The sequence below is a fragment of the Maylandia zebra genome, linkage group LG15 (genome assembly GCF_041146795.1).
Source record: "Maylandia zebra isolate NMK-2024a linkage group LG15, Mzebra_GT3a, whole genome shotgun sequence".
NCBI lineage: Eukaryota > Metazoa > Chordata > Actinopteri > Cichliformes > Cichlidae > Maylandia > Maylandia zebra.
The window spans coordinates 12,307,189-12,331,423 of NC_135181.1; the positions used below are offsets into that span (position 1 = coordinate 12,307,189).

General features: G+C 39.4%; 10 non-coding genes and 2 pseudogenes across 10 annotated transcripts; all 12 read right to left on the reverse strand.

Moving 5' to 3' along the window:
* Positions 1-712: 712 nt before the first annotated feature.
* On the reverse strand, positions 713-828 carry LOC112432011 (U2 spliceosomal RNA; annotated as a pseudogene).
* A 636-nt stretch (positions 829-1,464) lies between these two features.
* trnal-uaa (transfer RNA leucine (anticodon UAA)) lies at positions 1,465-1,547 on the reverse strand. Its single transcript has one exon. It is a non-coding gene; the product is annotated as a tRNA-Leu (tRNA).
* Positions 1,548-2,399: 852 nt separating this feature from the next.
* LOC112433617 (U2 spliceosomal RNA) lies at positions 2,400-2,589 on the reverse strand. Its single transcript, XR_003023588.2, has one exon. It is a non-coding gene; the product is annotated as a U2 spliceosomal RNA (small nuclear RNA).
* Positions 2,590-3,055: 466 nt separating this feature from the next.
* LOC112433335 (U2 spliceosomal RNA) lies at positions 3,056-3,248 on the reverse strand. The gene has a single exon (XR_003023470.2). It is a non-coding gene; the product is annotated as a U2 spliceosomal RNA (small nuclear RNA).
* Positions 3,249-3,714: 466 nt separating this feature from the next.
* Positions 3,715-3,899, reverse strand: LOC112433610 (U2 spliceosomal RNA). The gene has a single exon (XR_003023584.2). It is a non-coding gene; the product is annotated as a U2 spliceosomal RNA (small nuclear RNA).
* A 15,040-nt stretch (positions 3,900-18,939) lies between these two features.
* On the reverse strand, positions 18,940-19,011 carry LOC111501459 (U2 spliceosomal RNA; annotated as a pseudogene).
* Positions 19,012-19,647: 636 nt separating this feature from the next.
* On the reverse strand, positions 19,648-19,730 carry trnal-uaa (transfer RNA leucine (anticodon UAA)). Its single transcript has one exon. It is a non-coding gene; the product is annotated as a tRNA-Leu (tRNA).
* Positions 19,731-20,582: 852 nt separating this feature from the next.
* On the reverse strand, positions 20,583-20,773 carry LOC112433395 (U2 spliceosomal RNA). The gene has a single exon (XR_003023502.2). It is a non-coding gene; the product is annotated as a U2 spliceosomal RNA (small nuclear RNA).
* Positions 20,774-21,409: 636 nt separating this feature from the next.
* On the reverse strand, positions 21,410-21,492 carry trnal-uaa (transfer RNA leucine (anticodon UAA)). The gene has a single exon. It is a non-coding gene; the product is annotated as a tRNA-Leu (tRNA).
* Positions 21,493-22,344: 852 nt separating this feature from the next.
* LOC112433337 (U2 spliceosomal RNA) lies at positions 22,345-22,534 on the reverse strand. The gene has a single exon (XR_003023472.2). It is a non-coding gene; the product is annotated as a U2 spliceosomal RNA (small nuclear RNA).
* A 466-nt stretch (positions 22,535-23,000) lies between these two features.
* On the reverse strand, positions 23,001-23,191 carry LOC112433607 (U2 spliceosomal RNA). Its single transcript, XR_003023582.2, has one exon. It is a non-coding gene; the product is annotated as a U2 spliceosomal RNA (small nuclear RNA).
* Positions 23,192-23,657: 466 nt separating this feature from the next.
* Positions 23,658-23,848, reverse strand: LOC112433362 (U2 spliceosomal RNA). Its single transcript, XR_003023489.2, has one exon. It is a non-coding gene; the product is annotated as a U2 spliceosomal RNA (small nuclear RNA).
* Between the last annotated feature and the right edge of the window lie 387 nt (positions 23,849-24,235).

Consider the following 24,235-nt stretch of genomic DNA (forward strand, 5'->3'; position numbering starts at 1 on the left):
GCTGCTTCCGAATATGATCTGGGCCTAGTGCAATCTCTTGCCATATGTGTATCTGAGCCACATAAGTGACACCTTCTAGGCTCTTTGCAGTCTCTTGTGATATGGCCATTTTTCCCGCAGCTCCTACACCTCACCTGCTCACAATTGTCTGCATTATGTCCCGTACTGCCGCATTTTCTGCATGCTTGTGGCTGTCCTGCATACACCAAAAAACCTCTGTCTGCTCCGATGGAAAACACTGCAGGCGGGTGGCAGTATCCATCTTCCGTTGTCATATCCATTTTAAGTTTTACCCGAAACTGTCTTTTTCCAGTCCATAGGCCTAGCCCGTCCTTTATTTTTCGTACCCCTGGGAGCACTGTAACGTACCGCCCCAGGAAGTACTTAATGGTCTCTTCTGTAACCCAGGGATTATACATGTGCACCGTTAAAATCCTATAATCGTTCCTGTATAACGGGGTTACCATATATTTTTTTAGTTCTTCATTTTCTTCTGTACCACATCTCTTTCTCACCTCCTCCGCGTACTCTCCCGTGCAAAAAGTCACGTCATAGTGCTTACTTGCCGTGCTTTGCTGGAGGCAGTAGATTTCCTCTGGTTGTACCTTCAATGCATCATAAAGAATCCTTCGTCCGAAATTAATTCTGTCATGGAAATCCTTTTCTTTATCCATTAGTTCGAATCTCAAGGTATTCCTCGTTCCATACGACCATGTATTCCTCTCCGAAAAATTGGCCGACGTCGCCGCCATCCTACATTGCTTCTCGCCTTGTAACTGATAAGAACAGATACTACACTTGATCTTAGCCAAAAGGCCGAGAAGCGATACCCACATATCGCACGACAGAAACGACTCATTCTGCTTACTGCAACTCTAACTCATGGTTACAATGAAGAACACAGTCGCCTTCTAACAAATGGTAGAGGACAGGTCGATGTTTTACTGACGTTTTACCTCCGAAACATCACAATATAACTATGGTCGGCATGTTTCAGTTTTTAAACGGCGCCACATATATGACGACACTTTAGTTTCTGAAACGCCGGTCAGCGCATGCCGGTTAATGAGATTCAAAATCACGTGGTCGCCTGCAGTCCAATCAGCGGTCGTTGAGACGGAGCGTCTTCAATTCATTTTTATAACTTTCTTGGCGTTATAATTGTTTTCATAATATGATAATTACATACTGTTAAATTTTTAATGTTTCTCCTCCCGGTAACTGTATTCCTGTTATGTCTGGGCTTTCCCTAATTGCACAAGCCAACGGTTCTACATATAACATGTACAGTAAGACTGAGAGGGGGCGACCTTGGCACAGACCTCTCATTTGTCTTTCATCCCAGCTTTTTTGGGGGTGACTGGGTGGGGGGATATTGCTCACAGCAAATTCCTAAAAACTCCTATTGATCATTGTTGCTCCCATAGATACATTTCAGTTTACCAGTCATGAGGCTCCAAATTATACCAGGAGTGGGGTTTGAACCCACGAGAGCATGCGCTCATTGGAGCTTAAGTCCAACGCCTTAACCACTCGGCCATCCTGATGCATATATATTGTGCATGCGTGTTCCTTTAGGAAACAGGAAGATTGCTAGGAGAAAGAAACGTATTAATCTTGTTTGTTAGGATCATAGCCATAAATGGAGGACTCTTATAAAGTCCATGGATTTTCATTCACACATATTACATGAGGTATCTACTCTTTACACACTAAGGATCCACACTACCAGGGCTACGGCACACAGCTGTTTTATAAATCATCAAAACCAATACTATCCTAAGATTTATTATATACAAAAATGATCTGTTCCCAAATGTTTTCATGTAATCCTGAAAACAGAAAAACAATCTTCTGCACTATTAACCATCCACAAATGGAAACAACAGACAATACAGGTGATTTTAGCTAAAAAGCCAAGAAAAAATTGTGTGGGTTTTTTTTTTTTTTTTCAAACGATGTAATTTACAGCCACAGAGGACAGAAAGCTGCAGTATGTAGAGAAAGAGAAGAGTTAAACCTATAATCAACATGAGTCCTTGTAGATGGCAGCCTCCGGTTTTTAAAGACTTCTATTGGTCTCTAGTGGACAACAGAGGTAACTGCAGGATTGGAGCCAGAATAGTGTAACTGCAGTTCAAAACGACATATTTTTTTGATTTCCCATAGAAAGTGTGTGTCCAGCCACGTGTCAGTCCAAGTGGCAGGATTTAGTAATTCTGGTAATAGTTAAATGTAAGTCATTCACAAATATTAAGTCGCAAGATTTCAGTCTGACTAACCTTGGAAGATTACACGAAGACAATGTCCAGATATGCAGACGCACGCATATATCTAGCGTATAAGAAATTTCTTTGCACAAACTGTTGAGTCAAATGACATTTGTTTTTCACAGCTTCAGGGGGTGCACCGTTCCTAGAAATACTGCAATACCAGGTCGATGCGTGGAGTGGACGGAGCAAGCCCCTATTCCATCTCCCTGCTCCAAAAATCAATTTAATATATGGTCCCCGGGTAGGGGACGTATCAGATATTAAACTGATAAGAACAGATTTTTTTTTTTTTTTAGCTAAAAAGCCAAGAAAAGATTGTGTGGTTTATTTTTTTTCAAACGATGTAATTTACAGCCACAGAGGACAGAAAGCTGCAGTATGTAGAGAAAGAGAAGAGTTAAACCTATAATCAACATGAGTCCTTGTAGATGGCAGCCTCCGGTTTTTAAAGACTTCTATTGGTCTCTAGTGGACAACAGAGGTAACTGCAGGATTGGAGCCAGAATAGTGTAACTGCAGTTCAAAACGACATATTTTTTTGATTTCCCATAGAAAGTGTGTGTCCAGCCACGTGTCAGTCCAAGTGGCAGGATTTAGTAATTCTGGTAATAGTTAAATGTAAGTCATTCACAAATATTAAGTCGCAACATTTCAGTCTGACTAACCTTGGAAGATTACACGAAGACAATGTCCAGATATGCAGACGCACACATATATCTAGCGTATAAGAAAATTCTTTGCACAAACTGTTGAGTCAAATGACATTTGTTTTTCACAGCTTCAGGGGGTGCACCGTTCCTAGAAATACTGCAATACCAGGTCGATGCGTGGAGTGGACGGAGCAAGCCCCTATTCCATCTCCCTGCTCCAAAAATCAATTTAATATATGGTCCCCGGGTAGGGGACGTATCAGATATTAAACTGATAAGAACAGATTTTTTTTTTTTTTTTTTAGCTAAAAAGCCAAGAAAAGATTGTGTGGTTTATTTTTTTTCAAACGATGTAATTTACAGCCACAGAGGACAGAAAGCTGCAGTATGTAGAGAAAGAGAAGAGTTAAACCTATAATCAACATGAGTCCTTGTAGATGGCAGCCTCCGGTTTTTAAAGACTTCTATTGGTCTCTAGTGGACAACAGAGGTAACTGCAGGATTGGAGCCAGAATAGTGTAACTGCAGTTCAAAACGACATATTTTTTTGATTTCCCATAGAAAGTGTGTGTCCAGCCACGTGTCAGTCCAAGTGGCAGGATTTAGTAATTCTGGTAATAGTTAAATGTAAGTCATTCACAAATATTAAGTCGCAAGATTTCAGTCTGACTAACCTTGGAAGATTACACGAAGACAATGTCCAGATATGCAGACGCACGCATATATCTAGCGTATAAGAAATTTCTTTGCACAAACTGTTGAGTCAAATGACATTTGTTTTTCACAGCTTCAGGGGGTGCACCGTTCCTAGAAATACTGCAATACCAGGTCGATGCGTGGAGTGGACGGAGCAAGCCCCTATTCCATCTCCCTGCTCCAAAAATCAATTTAATATATGGTCCCCGGGTAGGGGACGTATCAGATATTAAACTGATAAGAACAGATTTTTTTTTTTTCTTTTTACTTACAACACCATCTTACATTTCCATTTGCTCAACATTCCATTGAATACTTTTCATATTTCACAAAAACATCTTTTACATCATTCATAATAATCCTTCCACCTGTCCTTAATCGTGTCTATTCCCCATCTTTGTAATTCATGCCGATATATCCCCTCAAATTCCCTCTCTATATCCTTTATTGTTCCCATCTCTTTCCATTCATACCCCCCCCTTATATACCCCTGTCTTGCCCTCCATATCTTAAGTTTTGTAATTGATAACAACATACAACGTATTTTATTTTCCTCCTTCTTTTTATCCTTAGGCCTAAGATAAGTTATTTCCTCATATGTCAAAGCCTCTAGTCCCTTATACCTCCTCTTCATTCCAGCCCATACCTTTTTTGCATATTTGCACCCCCATAGGACGTGTTCAATCGTTTCTTCCTCTGTGCAATTATCCCTCGGACATTCTTTTAACTTCCCCAAATTATGTGCATACATCGTAGTCCTTACAGGTAATTTCCTATGTAGGTGCATCCAATTAAAATCTTTCAAAACATTCTTATAACTCTTATCCTGTGCGTATTCCCAAACTTCCGAACTCACTATCCCCTGGTTGTAGTTAGCATTCCTCGCCAGTTTTTTATACAGAAGTTTATGATTTTGTATTGTATCCACCTCCCTGCACTCTATATGTCTCTTTCCCCACTTAACCATCCTCTGAAAGTATTCTGGTCTTGTCTCTGCCTTCGGCCCCTGATTTTCCCACCCAATTAAAAACCGGTATGGAATAGCTAACCAGAACCATAACAATATCTGACATTTATGAATATATGGCTTCTTTAACAGCGTACACACATTTGCATAAAAAATCGTATCTAACTTTAACGGAATGTTCGGTACCCCTTTTCCCCCATCGGCAACCTCCTGATACATTTGTACTCTCTTTACGTACTCGTAACCTCCCCATATAAAGTTAAATATTCCCCTCATTATTTGTGCTCTAAATACTTGTGGCATCGGGAACACATAGCCTAGATACAATAATTTCGGCACCACCTCACTCTTTATCACTAACACCTTCCCAGTAATTGTAAGCTTCCTCATTTTCCATAGTCGTAATTTCCTTTCCACCTCTGCCATCTTCCCCTTCCAGTTCCAAATAGCATCGCCCTCCTTATTCCCAAAAGAAATTCCTAGAATGTCCATAGGACCTTCACACAAAGTATAATCACAAATATTTTCCCTTCTACCTTCCCACGTCCCCAAGTACTTATATTTTGTCTTTTCCTTATTTATTTTTGATCCTGTAACTTCTTCATATATTTTTAATATTTCCACAACTTCTCTTAAACTGTCGTCGTCCGCTAAATATAGTATAGTATCATCCGCATATTGAGATATTTTCAAACATTCCCCCCCCGGCATCATTATCCCCCTCACTCTTTTATTCTCCCGAATTGCACAAGCCAATGGTTCAACATATAATACATAGAGTACCACCGATAACGGGCACCCTTGTCTCAACCCCCTCGCTTGATGAACTTTTTCCGTGAGGAACCCGTTCAATTTGATTTTTGAATATATCTCTTTATAAAGGATCCTCACCCACCTTATAAATTGTTTTCCCAAGCCCATCTTAGTCATTACCTCCCACAAAATTTCGTAATCTAGCCTATCAAATGCCTTTTGTTGGTCTAAACTTACACAGATTGCCGCCATTTTTCTATCCTTTACATATGCAAGTATGTCTCTATGTAATTGTATATTCCATGAAATTTGTCTCCCCTTCACCCCACACGTTTGATCACTTCCCACTATATCCGACATTACCCCTACCAATCTATTTGCAATTATCTTACTTAAAATCTTATAATCTACACATAACATAGTGAGAGGTCTATAATTATCAAGTAAATGAGGATTCCCTTTCTTAAATAATAACGAAATCACACCCGTCCTCATACTCTCCGCCATCTCTTCCCCCTCTAATATTTCTTTAAAGACCTCCAACAAATGTAACCCTATCACTCCCCAAAATACCTCATAAAATTCTTTCGTTAATCCATCTATTCCTGGTACCCTATTTACCTTCATTCCCTTTACCACCTTATATGCCTCTTCCATCGTTATTTCCCTTTCCAGAAACTCCCTATCTTCCTCTACTAATCTCCTCTTTAATGACCCCAAAAGAACATCTCTTTTTTCTGTCCCTACTTTTTCTTTTCTAAATAAATCCTCGTAATATTCTTTTACTACCCCCAACATGCTTTCCCTCCCTATAATCTCCTTCCCATCCTTTTCCAATTTCTCTATAACCCCCCTTTTATCCCTACTTTTCATCTTTTTAAAAAAATATGCGGAACACCTTTCATCTTCCTCATACTCTTTCTGTTTTAATTTATATGTTTCTGCTCTTGCCTTCCTCTCTAATAACTCTTCTTGCCTCACCTTTAAGTCTTCAATTTTCAAATCTACATTTTTTTCCTTCCCCTCCTTTTGTATAACATAAATATGTTCTATCTCTTTTTGTAACATATTAAATTCTTCTTTTCTACGTTTAGATCTATCTGTACAATATTCTATCGTAAATTTTTTTATCTTGCATTTTACATCCTCCCACCAATCCCCTTTTTTTCCATAAAGTTCTTTTACTTTCACCCATAAAGGGAAGATCTCTAAAAATTTATCCCTATAATCTTTTTCCTTTAACACCTCATTATTTAATTTCCAATATCCCTTCCCGTATTCCATCCCTTCTATCTCCAAATCCACCTCTACCGCCTGGTGATCCGTGAGTAGAACCGGAATCGTTTTTCCCCCTTTAATTTTACACTTTTTATCTATCAAAATATAGTCCAACCTACTCTGTACCCCCCTTGTATTCCTCCATGTATACCCTACTTTTTTCCCCAGAAGTCTGCCCATAACATCCGTTAACCCGTATTGTCTTATAAATGTCTTTAATGGGAGAGAAAATTTTTCTTTTTCTAAAGATACATTAAAATCCCCTCCCACTATAATATTTTTCCTTGTAATAAAACAAGTGTCCATCGACAAAAGGAGTTCTCTTCTTTGTTTTGGATCCACATGTGCATACACATTTATTATCCGGCTTTGGACCCCGTTTTTTTCTACATCTACCACCATCACTCTTCCCTGTATCACCGTATAACTTTCTTTTATTTTTATACTTTTATTTCCACACAACACTCCCACCCCTGTCCCATATACTCCTCCTATACTCCATGCCGATTCACCCCCCCTCCACTGCTCCGAAAAAATAACAACATCCTTCTCGTCCTTCAAATGTACCTCCTGTAATAAACATACATCAAAATTATAAAACAACAGAAATTCATATACCATTTGTCTTTTTCTGGCATTTTTTAACCCCCTTACATTTAACGTAATTATTCGGAACCTCACCATTTTGTAGTAAAAAAAGGGGTATCTATACACCTAAGCAGAGGGCACTTAATAATTTTATAACAAAGAAACAAAAGAAAAAACAGATACCATCTCCTAGTTGTCTTTTTGATCTTCATATCCCCTGAAAAAAAGGAAAACTTTACAAAATTAGAGCCGAAAAAGAAAAAAAAGAAAAACCTCTGTCGTCCATTTTCCCCTCCCTTATTAGTCCATGTTGACTTGCGCCAGCAAATTTTTTATAAATGAATCTTCCGATTTTTCTTCACTTTCTACTTCTTCTTCTTCAACGTCTCCATCACTCGTTAAATCACTCATTGGTGTGTGCATACATTCAGTCTGCGTCCCTCTCAACACATACGCTCCCATCTCCCCTCCCTCTTCCATCCGCTCTCCTTTACCTTCTTTCAAATTAGTCTCTCCTGGAGGGACTCCCGAGCTCACTTTCCTACGCCTTTTGGCCGACTTTCTTCGTGGCTTAGCTGCCACTTCCCATATTTGTCCTTCTTCGCACTGCTTCTCCCCATTTTTCTCCCCCATCTTATCGCCTTCTTCTTTTCCTTGTTCGGCCCCATCCTCTCCCCCCCCCCCTTCTTCCTCATTAGTCTGATTCCTTTCTGCTGGTGGCGCCTCTTGTGCGCTTTCCCCAATATTTGTTCCTATATCCGTTTCTTCATACCGCTCTACCTCGGTCCCTGCTTTAGCTGCTTCCGAATATGATCTGGGCCTAGTGCAATCTCTTGCCATATGTGTATCTGAGCCACATAAGTGACACCTTCTAGGCTCTTTGCAGTCTCTTGTGATATGGCCATTTTTCCCGCAGCTCCTACACCTCACCTGCTCACAATTGTCTGCATTATGTCCCGTACTGCCGCATTTTCTGCATGCTTGTGGCTGTCCTGCATACACCAAAAAACCTCTGTCTGCTCCGATGGAAAACACTGCAGGCGGGTGGCAGTATCCATCTTCCGTTGTCATATCCATTTTAAGTTTTACCCGAAACTGTCTTTTTCCAGTCCATAGGCCTAGCCCGTCCTTTATTTTTCGTACCCCTGGGAGCACTGTAACGTACCGCCCCAGGAAGTACTTAATGGTCTCTTCTGTAACCCAGGGATTATACATGTGCACCGTTAAAATCCTATAATCGTTCCTGTATAACGGGGTTACCATATATTTTTTTAGTTCTTCATTTTCTTCTGTACCACATCTCTTTCTCACCTCCTCCGCGTACTCTCCCGTGCAAAAAGTCACGTCATAGTGCTTACTTGCCGTGCTTTGCTGGAGGCAGTAGATTTCCTCTGGTTGTACCTTCAATGCATCATAAAGAATCCTTCGTCCGAAATTAATTCTGTCATGGAAATCCTTTTCTTTATCCATTAGTTCGAATCTCAAGGTATTCCTCGTTCCATACGACCATGTATTCCTCTCCGAAAAATTGGCCGACGTCGCCGCCATCCTACATTGCTTCTCGCCTTGTAACTGATAAGAACAGATTTTTTTTTTTTTTTTACTTCTTTTATTTTCTTTCCACAACAATTCAAAAAACTTTTTCCATTTCCATTACAAAGACATATTTACATTTCATTTCTTTCCCACATTCATTCATCGCAAACCAATCATTTTCATGTAACATATTCATATAACTTATTGCTTTTCATTGCTCCTTTTCCCTTTCTCCCTTCCTTACTCTTTACCTACCACCACTTTTTAGGTGCCTTCGCAGTAAAGAAGGAAGGGAAATCTTTCCATCTATCCTTAATCGTGTCTATTCCCCATTTTTGTAGTTCATGCCAGTATGTCTTTTCGAATTCCCTCTCTACAGCTTTAGTCGTACCTATTTCCCCCTCTTTATATCCTCCCATTATACAACTCTGTCTTGCCTTCCACAATTTCATTTTTACAATTGTTAACAACATACATCGTATTTTATATCTCTCTTTTTCTATGCTGTTAGCCCTGAAAAGGGTAATCTCTTCATAAGTCACCGTGCCCAAACCTTTATACTTCCCCTTTACCCTTTCCCATACCTTTTTTGCGTATTCGCATCCCCAAAGTACGTGTTCTATTGTTTCCTCTTCTACGCAGTTGTCCCTCGGACACTTTTTCTGTTTTCCCAAGTTATGTGCATACATGGTGATCCTCACGGGTAACCTTTTGTGTAAATGCATCCAATTAAAATCCTTCAAAACATTTTTAAAGGTCTTATCCTGTGCACATTTCCACACTTCTGGACTCACCGGTACCTGGTTATAATTAGCTTTCCATACCATTTTCTTGTATAAAAGTTTATGGTTTAGTACGGTATCCACCTCTTTACATTCAGCATGTTTCTTTCCCCATCCCAGCATCCTCTGAAAATATTTTGGTCTAGTTTCCGCCTTTGGTCCCTTATTTTCCCACCCTATCAAAAAACGGTATGGAATCGCTAACCAAAACCATAACAATATTTGACATTTATGGACATAGTTCTGTTTCAATAGCTTGCATACATTTGCATAAAACATTGTGTCTAACTTCAAAGGGACATTTGGTACCCCTTTCCCACCATCTTCAATTTCTTGATACATTTGCGTTCTTTTGACATACTCATAACCCCCCCAAATAAATTTAAATATCGCTCTGGTTATTTGCGCTCTGTAGATCTGAGGCATCGGAAACACATAGGCCAGATGTAATAACTTTGGCACCACCTCACTCTTTATAATCAGAACCTTCCCCGTAATTGTTAATTTCCTTGCTTTCCAAAGGCCCAGCTTCTTTTCTACCGCACTTAACCTTTTTTTTCCAATTGCTAAGCTCATCTCCTTCCTTATTTCCAAAGGTGATTCCTAAAATATTCATTGGGCCTTGGCACAAAGTAAAATCACAGATATTATCTCTTCTACCCTCCCATGTCCCCAAATATTTATACATCGACTTCTCTTTATTTATCTTTGATCCAGTCGCTTTTTCGTAAATATCTAAAATTTCTATCGCACCCTTTAAACTATCATCATCTGCCAGATATAATACTGTATCGTCCGCATACTGCGATATCTTTAAAACTTCCCCCCGCGGCATCGGAATCCCTTTTACTCTCTGGCTTTCCCTTATTGCGCAAGCCAAAGGTTCAACATACAGTACATAAAGAACAACAGATAATGGACATCCTTGCCTCAAACCCTTTGTTTGATACACTTTTTCTGTAAGGAATCCATTTACTTTTATTTTCAGACTTATGCCGTTGTATAAATTTTTTACCCATTTTTTAAATTTCTCTCCCAAGCCCATATACTGCATTACCCTCCACAAAAAATCATAATCTACCCTATCAAAGGCCTTTTGTTGATCTAGGCTCACACATAGTGCTGGCAAATTTCTATCTCTAACGTATGTGAGTATGTCTCTGTGTAGTTGCACGTTCCAAGACATTTGCCTCCCCCTGACCCCACACGTCTGATCCTTCTCCACTATTTGCATCATTACTCCCGCGAGTCTATTTGCCAATATCCTACTCAGGATCTTATAATCCACACATAGCATAGTTAACGGTCTATAATTATCAAGTTGTTGTGGGTTACCTTTCTTGAATAGAATAGAAACCACACCCATCTTCATACTCTCTGTCATCTCCTTTCCCTCCATGATTTCCTTAAAAACTCCCAACAAATGTTTCCCCACCATTCCCCAAAAAGTTTCGTAAAATTCCTTTGTTAATCCATCTATCCCTGGCACTTTGTTTGCCTTCATTCCTTTTAATACTTTATATGCCTCCCCTATTGTAACTTCCCCTTCTAAACTGTCGCTTTCTTCTCCCGTTAATCTCTTTTTTATTTTCTTTAAGAAAAAATCCCCTTTTTCTCCCTCTAATTTTTCTTTTCTAAACAAGGCCTCATAATACTCCTTCGCCGTTTTAAGCATATTTTCCTTCCCTTCTATCATTTTCCCATCCTTCTCTAATTTTATTATAACTCCCTTTTTTTCCTTACTTTTCATCTTTTTAAAGAAAAAGGCCGAACATTTCTCGTTCTCCTCATACTCCTCCTGCTTTATCTTATATGTTTCAGCCCTTGCCTTCCTTTCAAGTAGTTCTTCCTGCTTCAATCTTAAACTTTCCATTTTCTCGTCCATGTTTTTGTTGTTTCCTTTTTCATTTTGTAGTGTATAAGTATATTCTATTTCTTTTTGCAATATACGAAATTCCTCTTTCCTTACGCTGGACCTTTCCGTACAATAATCCACCGTGAACTTTTTTATTTTGTTTTTTACATCCTCCCACCAATCCAGTTTATTTATATATAAGCTTTCCATCTCCTCCCATAAAGGGAAGAGCTCTGCAAACCTTTCCTTATATTCTTTTTCCATAAGTACTTCGTTATTCAGTTTCCAGTATCCTTTTCCATAATCTATTCCTTCTATCTCCAAATCCACCACTATCATTTGATGATCTGTGAACAAAGCCGGTATTATTTTCCCTTGTTTTATTTTACACTTTTTCTCTATCAAGATGTAATCTAATCTACTTTCCATCCCTCTTGTGTTCTTCCATGTGTACCCCACTCTTTTCCCTTGTAGTGTGGCCATTACATCTATTAAACCGTATTTTTTTTATAAAGGTCTTAAAGGGGAGCGAAGTTTTTATTTTCTCCAGTGAACAGTTGAAATCCCCTCCCACAAAAATATTTTTCTTTGTCATAAAACAAGTGTCCATTTTTGAAAGAAGTTCTCTTCTTAATTTGGGATCCACATATGCATACACATTTATTATACGGTTTTGTGTCCCACTTTTTTCCACATCTACAACCATAACCCTTCCCTGTATTAAAGTATAACTGTCCTTTATTCGTATACTTTTATTCCCACATAACACTCCTACCCCAGTCCCATGTACTCCCCCTATACTCCAGACCGATTCACCTCCTCTCCATTCCTTCGTAAAGAGGTCAACATCCCCCTCATCTTTTAAATGTACTTCCTGCAACAAGCAGACATCAAAATTATAATACAACAAAAATTCATAAACCATTTTTCTTTTCCGAGCATTCCTAAGTCCCCTTACATTTAATGTTATTATTCGAAAGTTTCCCATGTCTTAACACATAAATCAAAAAAAAAAAGGAAAACAAAAAAAAGGGGATCTCAAAAACAAAACCAAAAACAAATCAAAACCATAGAAGTTTTATTTCAGTATCCCCATTTTTAACTCTTCATATTAACCTGCGCCAATAAGTTCTTAATAAAGGAATCTTCCGATTTTTCTTCGCTTTCAGCCTCTTCCCCCGTATCCCCATCACTAGTGAAGTCACTTAAGGGGGTATGCATGCATTCAGTCTGTGTACCCCTCAAAACATGTCCCTCCGTATTTTCCACCTGCTCGATCCGTTCCTCCCTATCCTCTTTATTTTCCGTTTTTGTCTCTTCTGGAGAAGCACCTGAGCTCACCTTTCTCCGCGGCTTCGCTACTACTGCCCACACCTGTCCGTCCTCCGCTTGTTTCTCTCTCTCGGCGTCCGATTCACGTAATGTTCCTTCCTCCTTATTCCTCTGCTCTACTCCACCTTCCTTGCTCCCAGCTCTCTCCTCGTTAAGGTGATCTTCGGCAGCCGTTGACGCCTCCTGTGTTCTTTTTCTGATATCAGCTTCTGCATCCGATTTTCTGTAATGTTCATTTCCTGCCGCTTCAGAATATGACCTTGGCCTAGTACAATCTCTTGCCATATGGGTCTCTGAATCGCACAAATGACATTTTCTAGGTTCCTTACAGTCTTTAGTTATGTGGCCTATCTTCCCGCAACTCCTGCACCTCATTTGTTCACACCTATCCGCATTATGTCCGGTACTGCCACATTTTCTGCACGCTTGGGGCTGCCCAGCATACACTAGGAAACCCCTATCTGCTCCTATGGAGAATACCGCGGGTGGATGGCAATATCCGTCCTCGGTAGACGTATCCACATTTAATTTGACTCGGAATTGTCTTTTTCCGGTCCATAGTCCTAAGCCATCCTTTATTTTGCGCACTCCTGGTAGTACTGTGACGTACCTTCCTAAGAAGTACTTAATTGTCTCTTCCGAAACCCAAGGGTTATACATATGGATCGTTAAAATCCTATAATCATTTCTGTACAAAGGAGTTACCGTATATTTCTTTAGTTCTTCGTTTTCTTCTCCGTGAAATCTCCTTCTCACCTCCTCCGCACATTCTCCCGTGCAAAAGGTTACATCATAATGTTTACTTGCCGTACTCTGCTGGAGGCAGTAGATTTCCTCAGGCTTTATCTTTAAAGCCTCGTAAAGGATCCTTCGTCCGAAGTTAATTCTGTCATGAATCTCGTCCTCTTTCTCCATCAACTCGAATCTCAAAGTATTTCTTGTACCTTGCATCCATGTATTTCTCTCATGAAAATTGGCCGACGCCGCCGCCATCCTGCATTGCTTCTCGCCTTGTAACTGATAAGAACAGATTTTTTTTTTTTTTTTTTTACTTCTTTTATTTTCTTTCCACAACAATTCAAAAAACTTTTTCCATTTCCATTACAAAGACATATTTACATTTCATTTCTTTCCCACATTCATTCATCGCAAACCAATCATTTTCATGTAACATATTCATATAACTTATTGCTTTTCATTGCTCCTTTTCCCTTTCTCCCTTCCTTACTCTTTACCTACCACCACTTTTTAGGTGCCTTCGCAGTAAAGAAGGAAGGGAAATCTTTCCATCTATCCTTGATCGTGTCTATTCCCCATTTTTGTAGTTCATGCCAGTATGTCTTTTCGAATTCCCTCTCTACAGCTTTAGTCGTACCTATTTCCCCCTCTTTATATCCTCCCATTATACAACTCTGTCTTGCCTTCCACAATTTCATTTTTACAATTGTTAACAACATACATCGTATTTTATATCTCTCTTTTTCTATGCTGTTAGCCCTGAAAAGGGTAATCTCTTCATAAGTCACCGTGCCCAAACCTTTATACTTCCCCTTTACCCTTTCCCATACCTTTTTTGCGTATTCGCATCCCCAAAGTACGTGTTCTATTGTTTCCTCTTCTACACAGTTGTCCCTCGGACACTTTTTCTGTTTTCCCAAGTTATGTGCATACATGGTGATCCTCACGGGTAACCTTTTGTGTAAATGCATCCAATTAAAATCCTTCAAAACATTTTTAAAGGTCTTATCCTGTGCACATTTCCACACTTCTGGACTCACCGGTACCTGGTTATAATTAGCTTTCCATACCATTTTCTTGTATAAAAGTTTATGGTTTAGTACGGTATCCACCTCTTTACATTCAGCATGTTTCTTTCCCCATCCCAGCATCCTCTGAAATTATTTTGGTCTAGTTTCCGCCTTTGGTCCCTTATTTTCCCACCCTATCAAAAAACGGTATGGAATCGCTAACCAAAACCATAACAATATTTGACATTTATGGACATAGTTCTGTTTCAATAGCTTGCATACATTTGCATAAAACATTGTGTCTAACTTCAAAGGGACATTTGGTACCCCTTTCCCACCATCTTCAATTTCTTGATACATTTGCGTTCTTTTGACATACTCATAACCCCCCCAAATAAATTTAAATATCGCTCTGGTTATTTGCGCTCTGTAGATCTGAGGCATCGAAAACACATAGGCCAGATGTAATAACTTCGGCACCACCTCACTCTTTATAATCAGAACCTTCCCCGTAATTGTTAATTTCCTTGCTTTCCAAAGGCCCAGCTTCTTTTCTACCGCACTTAACCTTTTTTTCCAATTGCTAAGCTCATCTCCTTCCTTATTTCCAAAGGTGATTCCTAAAATATTCATTGGGCCTTGGCACAAAGTAAAATCACAGATATTATCTCTTCTACCCTCCCATGTCCCCAAATATTTATACATCGACTTCTCTTTATTTATCTTTGATCCAGTCGCTTTTTCGTAAATATCTAAAATTTCTATCGCACCCTTTAAACTATCATCATCTGCCAGATATAATACTGTATCGTCCGCATACTGCGATATCTTTAAAACTTCCCCCCGCGGCATCGGAATCCCTTTTACTCTCTGGCTTTCCCTTATTGCGCAAGCCAAAGGTTCAACATACAGTACATAAAGAACAACAGATAATGGACATCCTTGCCTCAAACCCTTTGTTTGATACACTTTTTCTGTAAGGGATCCATTTACTTTTATTTTCAGACTTATGCCGTTGTATAAATTTTTTACCCATTTTTTAAATTTCTCTCCCAAGCCCATATACTGCATTACCCTCCACAAAAAATCATAATCTACCCTATCAAAGGCCTTTTGTTGATCTAGGCTCACACATAGTGCTGGCAAATTTCTATCTCTAACGTATGTGAGTATGTCTCTGTGTAGTTGCACGTTCCAAGACATTTGCCTCCCCCTGACCCCACACGTCTGATCCTTCTCCACTATTTGCATCATTACTCCCGCGAGTCTATTTGCCAATATCCTACTCAGGATCTTATAATCCACACATAGCATAGTTAACGGTCTATAATTATCAAGTTGTTGTGGGTTACCTTTCTTGAATAGAATAGAAACCACACCCATCTTCATACTCTCTGTCATCTCCTTTCCCTCCATGATTTCCTTAAAAACTCCCAACAAATGTTTCCCCACCATTCCCCAAAAAGTTTCGTAAAATTCCTTTGTTAATCCATCTATCCCTGGCACTTTGTTTGCCTTCATTCCTTTTAATACTTTATATGCCTCCCCTATTGTAACTTCCCCTTCTAAACTGTCGCTTTCTTCTCCCGTTAATCTCTTTTTTATTTTCTTTAAGAAAAAATCCCCTTTTTCTCCCTCTAATTTTTCTTTTCTAAACAAGGCCTCATAATACTCCTTCGCCGTTTTAAGCATATTTTCCTTCCCTTCTATCATTTTCCCATCCTTCTCTAATTTTATTATAACTCCCTTTTTTTCCTTACTTTTCATCTTTTTAAAGAAAAAGGCCGAACATTTCTCGTTCTCCTCATACTCCTCCTGCTTTATCTTATATGTTTCAGCCCTTGCCTTCCTTTCAAGTAGTTCTTCCTGCTTCAATCTTAAACTTTCCATTTTCTCGTCCATGTTTTTGTTGTTTCCTTTTTCATTTTGTAGTGTATAAGTATATTCTATTTCTTTTTGCAATATACGAAATTCCTCTTTCCTTACGCTGGACCTTTCCGTACAATAATCCACCGTGAACTTTTTTATTTTGTTTTTTACATCCTCCCACCAATCCAGTTTATTTATATATAAGCTTTCCATCTCCTCCCATAAAGGGAAGAGCTCTGCAAACCTTTCCTTATATTCTTTTTCCATAAGTACTTCGTTATTCAGTTTCCAGTATCCTTTTCCATAATCTATTCCTTCTATCTCCAAATCCACCACTATCATTTGATGATCTGTGAACAAAGCCGGTATTATTTTCCCTTGTTTTATTTTACACTTTTTCTCTATCAAGATGTAATCTAATCTACTTTCCATCCCTCTTGTGTTCTTCCATGTGTACCCCACTCTTTTCCCTTGTAGTGTGGCCATTACATCTATTAAACCGTATTTTTTTATAAAGGTCTTAAAAGGGAGCGAAGTTTTTATTTTCTCCAGTGAACAGTTGAAATCCCCTCCCACAAAAATATTTTTCTTTGTCATAAAACAAGTGTCCATTTTTGAAAGAAGTTCTCTTCTTAATTTGGGATCCACATATGCATACACATTTATTATACGGTTTTGTGTCCCACTTTTTTTTCCACATCTACAACCATAACCCTTCCCTGTATTAAAGTATAACTGTCCTTTATTCGTATACTTTTATTCCCACATAACACTCCTACCCCAGTCCCATGTACTCCCCCTATACTCCAGACCGATTCACCTCCTCTCCATTCCTTCGTAAAGAGGTCAACATCCCCCTCATCTTTTAAATGTACTTCCTGCAACAAGCAGACATCAAAATTATAATACAACAAAAATTCATAAACCATTTTTCTTTTCCGAGCATTCCTAAGTCCCCTTACATTTAATGTTATTATTCGAAAGTTTCCCATGTCTTAACACATAAATCAAAAAAAAAAGGAAAACAAAAAAAAGGGGATCTCAAAAACAAAACCAAAAACAAATCAAAACCATAGAAGTTTTATTTCAGTATCCCCATTTTTAACTCTTCATATTAACCTGCGCCAATAAGTTCTTAATAAAGGAATCTTCCGATTTTTCTTCGCTTTCAGCCTCTTCCCCCGTATCCCCATCACTAGTGAAGTCACTTAAGGGGGTATGCATGCATTCAGTCTGTGTACCCCTCAAAACATGTCCCTCCGTATTTTCCACCTGCTCGATCCGTTCCTCCCTATCCTCTTTATTTTCCGTTTTTGTCTCTTCTGGAGAAGCACCTGAGCTCACCTTTCTCCGCCTCTTTGCTGATTTTCTCCGCGGCTTCGCTACTACTGCCCACACCTGTCCGTCCTCCGCTTGTTTCTCTCTCTCGGCGTCCGATTCACGTAATGTTCCTTCCTCCTTATTCCTCTGCTCTACTCCACCTTCCTTGCTCCCAGCTCTCTCCTCGTTAAGGTGATCTTCGGCAGCCGTTGACGCCTCCTGTGTTCTTTTTCTGATATCAGCTTCTGCATCCGATTTTCTGTAATGTTCATTTCCTGCCGCTTCAGAATATGACCTTGGCCTAGTACAATCTCTTGCCATATGGGTCTCTGAATCGCACAAATGACATTTTCTAGGTTCCTTACAGTCTTTAGTTATGTGGCCTATCTTCCCGCAACTCCTGCACCTCATTTGTTCACACCTGTCCGCATTATGTCCGGTACTGCCACATTTTCTGCACGCTTGGGGCTGCCCAGCATACACTAGGAAACCCCTATCTGCTCCTATGGAGAATACCGCGGGTGGATGGCAATATCCGTCCTCGGTAGACGTATCCACATTTAATTTGACTCGGAATTGTCTTTTTCCGGTCCATAGTCCTAAGCCATCCTTTATTTTGCGCACTCCTGGTAGTACTGTGACGTACCTTCCTAAGAAGTACTTAATTGTCTCTTCCGAAACCCAAGGGTTATACATATGGATCGTTAAAATCCTATAATCATTTCTGTACAAAGGAGTTACCGTATATTTCTTTAGTTCTTCGTTTTCTTCTCCGTGAAATCTCCTTCTCACCTCCTCCGCACATTCTCCCGTGCAAAAGGTTACATCATAATGTTTACTTGCCGTACTCTGCTGGAGGCAGTAGATTTCCTCAGGCTTTATCTTTAAAGCCTCGTAAAGGATCCTTCGTCCGAAGTTAATTCTGTCATGAATCTCGTCCTCTTTCTCCATCAACTCGAATCTCAAAGTATTTCTTGTACCTTGCATCCATGTATTTCTCTCATGAAAATTGGCCGACGCCGCCGCCATCCTGCATTGCTTCTCGCCTTGTAACTGATAAGAACAGATTTTTTTCTTTTGGAAAAATTTTTATCGATACTCAGACATATAACAACATCATCATCATCTCATTTATTTTCATAAGCCCACCCCATTTAAAAGGATTACTTCTTTATTATCTCCCATCCCCTTTTAAAATACAACAGGAAAACAAATATTTAAATGTTTTTTCCTTTTTTTTTTTTTTTTTTTTCCTAGAGAATTTAAATTATTTAAAAAAAAAAAAAAAAAAAAAAAAAAAAAAAAAAAAGAACAGATAAGAACAGATACTACACTTGATCTTAGCCAAAAGGCCGAGAAGCGATACCCACATATCGCACGACAGAAACGACTCATTCTGCTTACTGCAACTCTAACTCATGGTTACAATGAAGAACACAGTCGCCTTCTAACAAATGGTAGAGGACAGGTCGATGTTTTACTGACGTTTTACCTCCGAAACATCACAATATAACTATGGTCGGCATGTTTCAGTTTTTAAACGGCGCCACATATATGACGACACTTTAGTTTCTGAAACGCCGGTCAGCGCATGCCGGTTAATGAGATTCAAAATCACGTGGTCGCCTGCAGTCCAATCAGCGGTCGTTGAGACGGAGCGTCTTCAATTCATTTTTATAACTTTCTTGGCGTTATAATTGTTTTCATAATATGATAATTACATACTGTTAAATTTTTAATGTTTCTCCTCCCGGTAACTGTATTCCTGTTATGTCTGGGCTTTCCCTAATTGCACAAGCCAACGGTTCTACATATAACATGTACAGTAAGACTGAGAGGGGGCGACCTTGGCACAGACCTCTCATTTGTCTTTCATCCCAGCTTTTTTGGGGGTGACTGGGTGGGGGGATATTGCTCACAGCAAATTCCTAAAAACTCCTATTGATCATTGTTGCTCCCATAGATACATTTCAGTTTACCAGTCATGAGGCTCCAAATTATACCAGGAGTGGGGTTTGAACCCACGAGAGCATGCGCTCATTGGAGCTTAAGTCCAACGCCTTAACCACTCGGCCATCCTGATGCATATATATTGTGCATGCGTGTTCCTTTAGGAAACAGGAAGATTGCTAGGAGAAAGAAACGTATTAATCTTGTTTGTTAGGATCATAGCCATAAATGGAGGACTCTTATAAAGTCCATGGATTTTCATTCACACATATTACATGAGGTATCTACTCTTTACACACTAAGGATCCACACTACCAGGGCTACGGCACACAGCTGTTTTATAAATCATCAAAACCAATACTATCCTAAGATTTATTATATACAAAAATGATCTGTTCCCAAATGTTTTCATGTAATCCTGAAAACAGAAAAACAATCTTCTGCACTATTAACCATCCACAAATGGAAACAACAGACAATACAGGTGATTTTAGCTAAAAAGCCAAGAAAAAATTGTGTGGGTTTTTTTTTTTTTTTTCAAACGATGTAATTTACAGCCACAGAGGACAGAAAGCTGCAGTATGTAGAGAAAGAGAAGAGTTAAACCTATAATCAACATGAGTCCTTGTAGATGGCAGCCTCCGGTTTTTAAAGACTTCTATTGGTCTCTAGTGGACAACAGAGGTAACTGCAGGATTGGAGCCAGAATAGTGTAACTGCAGTTCAAAACGACATATTTTTTTGATTTCCCATAGAAAGTGTGTGTCCAGCCACGTGTCAGTCCAAGTGGCAGGATTTAGTAATTCTGGTAATAGTTAAATGTAAGTCATTCACAAATATTAAGTCGCAACATTTCAGTCTGACTAACCTTGGAAGATTACACGAAGACAATGTCCAGATATGCAGACGCACACATATATCTAGCGTATAAGAAAATTCTTTGCACAAACTGTTGAGTCAAATGACATTTGTTTTTCACAGCTTCAGGGGGTGCACCGTTCCTAGAAATACTGCAATACCAGGTCGATGCGTGGAGTGGACGGAGCAAGCCCCTATTCCATCTCCCTGCTCCAAAAATCAATTTAATATATGGTCCCCGGGTAGGGGACGTATCAGATATTAAACTGATAAGAACAGATACTACACTTGATCTTAGCCAAAAGGCCGAGAAGCGATACCCACATATCGCACGACAGAAACGACTCATTCTGCTTACTGCAACTCTAACTCATGGTTACAATGAAGAACACAGTCGCCTTCTAACAAATGGTAGAGGACAGGTCGATGTTTTACTGACGTTTTACCTCCGAAACATCACAATATAACTATGGTCGGCATGTTTCAGTTTTTAAACGGCGCCACATATATGACGACACTTTAGTTTCTGAAACGCCGGTCAGCGCATGCCGGTTAATGAGATTCAAAATCACGTGGTCGCCTGCAGTCCAATCAGCGGTCGTTGAGACGGAGCGTCTTCAATTCATTTTTATAACTTTCTTGGCGTTATAATTGTTTTCATAATATGATAATTACATACTGTTAAATTTTTAATGTTTCTCCTCCCGGTAACTGTATTCCTGTTATGTCTGGGCTTTCCCTAATTGCACAAGCCAACGGTTCTACATATAACATGTACAGTAAGACTGAGAGGGGGCGACCTTGGCACAGACCTCTCATTTGTCTTTCATCCCAGCTTTTTTGGGGGTGACTGGGTGGGGGGATATTGCTCACAGCAAATTCCTAAAAACTCCTATTGATCATTGTTGCTCCCATAGATACATTTCAGTTTACCAGTCATGAGGCTCCAAATTATACCAGGAGTGGGGTTTGAACCCACGAGAGCATGCGCTCATTGGAGCTTAAGTCCAACGCCTTAACCACTCGGCCATCCTGATGCATATATATTGTGCATGCGTGTTCCTTTAGGAAACAGGAAGATTGCTAGGAGAAAGAAACGGATTAATCTTGTTTGTTAGGATCATAGCCATAAATGGAGGACTCTTATAAAGTCCATGGATTTTCATTCACACATATTACATGAGGTATCTACTCTTTACACACTAAGGATCCACACTACCAGGGCTACGGCACACAGCTGTTTTATAAATCATCAAAACCAATACTATCCTAAGATTTATTATATACAAAAATGATCTGTTCCCAAATGTTTTCATGTAATCCTGAAAACAGAAAAACAATCTTCTGCACTATTAACCATCCACAAATGGAAACAACAGACAATACAGGTGATTTTAGCTAAAAAGCCAAGAAAAAATTGTGTGGGTTTTTTTTTTTTTTTTCAAACGATGTAATTTACAGCCACAGAGGACAGAAAGCTGCAGTATGTAGAGAAAGAGAAGAGTTAAACCTATAATCAACATGAGTCCTTGTAGATGGCAGCCTCCGGTTTTTAAAGACTTCTATTGGTCTCTAGTGGACAACAGAGGTAACTGCAGGATTGGAGCCAGAATAGTGTAACTGCAGTTCAAAACGACATATTTTTTTGATTTCCCATAGAAAGTGTGTGTCCAGCCACGTGTCAGTCCAAGTGGCAGGATTTAGTAATTCTGGTAATAGTTAAATGTAAGTCATTCACAAATATTAAGTCGCAACATTTCAGTCTGACTAACCTTGGAAGATTACACGAAGACAATGTCCAGATATGCAGACGCACACATATATCTAGCGTATAAGAAAATTCTTTGCACAAACTGTTGAGTCAAATGACATTTGTTTTTCACAGCTTCAGGGGGTGCACCGTTCCTAGAAATACTGCAATACCAGGTCGATGCGTGGAGTGGACGGAGCAAGCCCCTATTCCATCTCCCTGCTCCAAAAATCAATTTAATATATGGTCCCCGGGTAGGGGACGTATCAGATATTAAACTGATAAGAACAGATTTTTTTTTTTTTTTAGCTAAAAAGCCAAGAAAAGATTGTGTGGTTTATTTTTTTTCAAACGATGTAATTTACAGCCACAGAGGACAGAAAGCTGCAGTATGTAGAGAAAGAGAAGAGTTAAACCTATAATCAACATGAGTCCTTGTAGATGGCAGCCTCCGGTTTTTAAAGACTTCTATTGGTCTCTAGTGGACAACAGAGGTAACTGCAGGATTGGAGCCAGAATAGTGTAACTGCAGTTCAAAACGACATATTTTTTTGATTTCCCATAGAAAGTGTGTGTCCAGCCACGTGTCAGTCCAAGTGGCAGGATTTAGTAATTCTGGTAATAGTTAAATGTAAGTCATTCACAAATATTAAGTCGCAACATTTCAGTCTGACTAACCTTGGAAGATTACACGAAGACAATGTCCAGATATGCAGACGCACACATATATCTAGCGTATAAGAAAATTCTTTGCACAAACTGTTGAGTCAAATGACATTTGTTTTTCACAGCTTCAGGGGGTGCACCGTTCCTAGAAATACTGCAATACCAGGTCGATGCGTGGAGTGGACGGAGCAAGCCCCTATTCCATCTCCCTGCTCCAAAAATCAATTTAATATATGGTCCCCGGGTAGGGGACGTATCAGATATTAAACTGATAAGAACAGATTTTTTTTTTTTTTTTAGCTAAAAAGCCAAGAAAAGATTGTGTGGTTTATTTTTTTTCAAACGATGTAATTTACAGCCACAGAGGACAGAAAGCTGCAGTATGTAGAGAAAGAGAAGAGTTAAACCTATAATCAACATGAGTCCTTGTAGATGGCAGCCTCCGGTTTTTAAAGACTTCTATTGGTCTCTAGTGGACAACAGAGGTAACTGCAGGATTGGAGCCAGAATAGTGTAACTGCAGTTCAAAACGACATATTTTTTTGATTTCCCATAGAAAGTGTGTGTCCAGCCACGTGTCAGTCCAAGTGGCAGGATTTAGTAATTCTGGTAATAGTTAAATGTAAGTCATTCACAAATATTAAGTCGCAACATTTCAGTCTGACTAACCTTGGAAGATTACACGAAGACAATGTCCAGATATGCAGACGCACACATATATCTAGCGTATAAGAAAATTCTTTGCACAAACTGTTGAGTCAAATGACATTTGTTTTTCACAGCTTCAGGGGGTGCACCGTTCCTAGAAATACTGCAATACCAGGTCGATGCGTGGAGTGGACGGAGCAAGCCCCTATTCCATCTCCCTGCTCCAAAAATCAATTTAATATATGGTCCCCGGGTAGGGGACGTATCAGATATTAAACTGATAAGAACAGATACTACACTTGATCTTAGCCAAAAGGCCGAGAAGCGATACCCACATATCGCACGACAGAAACGACTCATTCTGCTTACTGCAACTCTAACTCATGGTTACAATGAAGAACACAGTCGCCTTCTAACAAATGGTAGAGGACAGGTCGATGTTTTACTGACGTTTTACCTCCGAAACATCACAATATAACTATGGTCGGCATGTTTCAGTTTTTAAACGGCGCCACATATATGACGACACTTTAGTTTCTGAAACGCCGGTCAGCGCATGCCGGTTAATGAGATTCAAAATCACGTGGTCGCCTGCAGTCCAATCAGCGGTCGTTGAGACGGAGCGTCTTCAATTCATTTTTATAACTTTCTTGGCGTTATAATTGTTTTCATAATATGATAATTACATACTGTTAAATTTTTAATGTTTCTCCTCC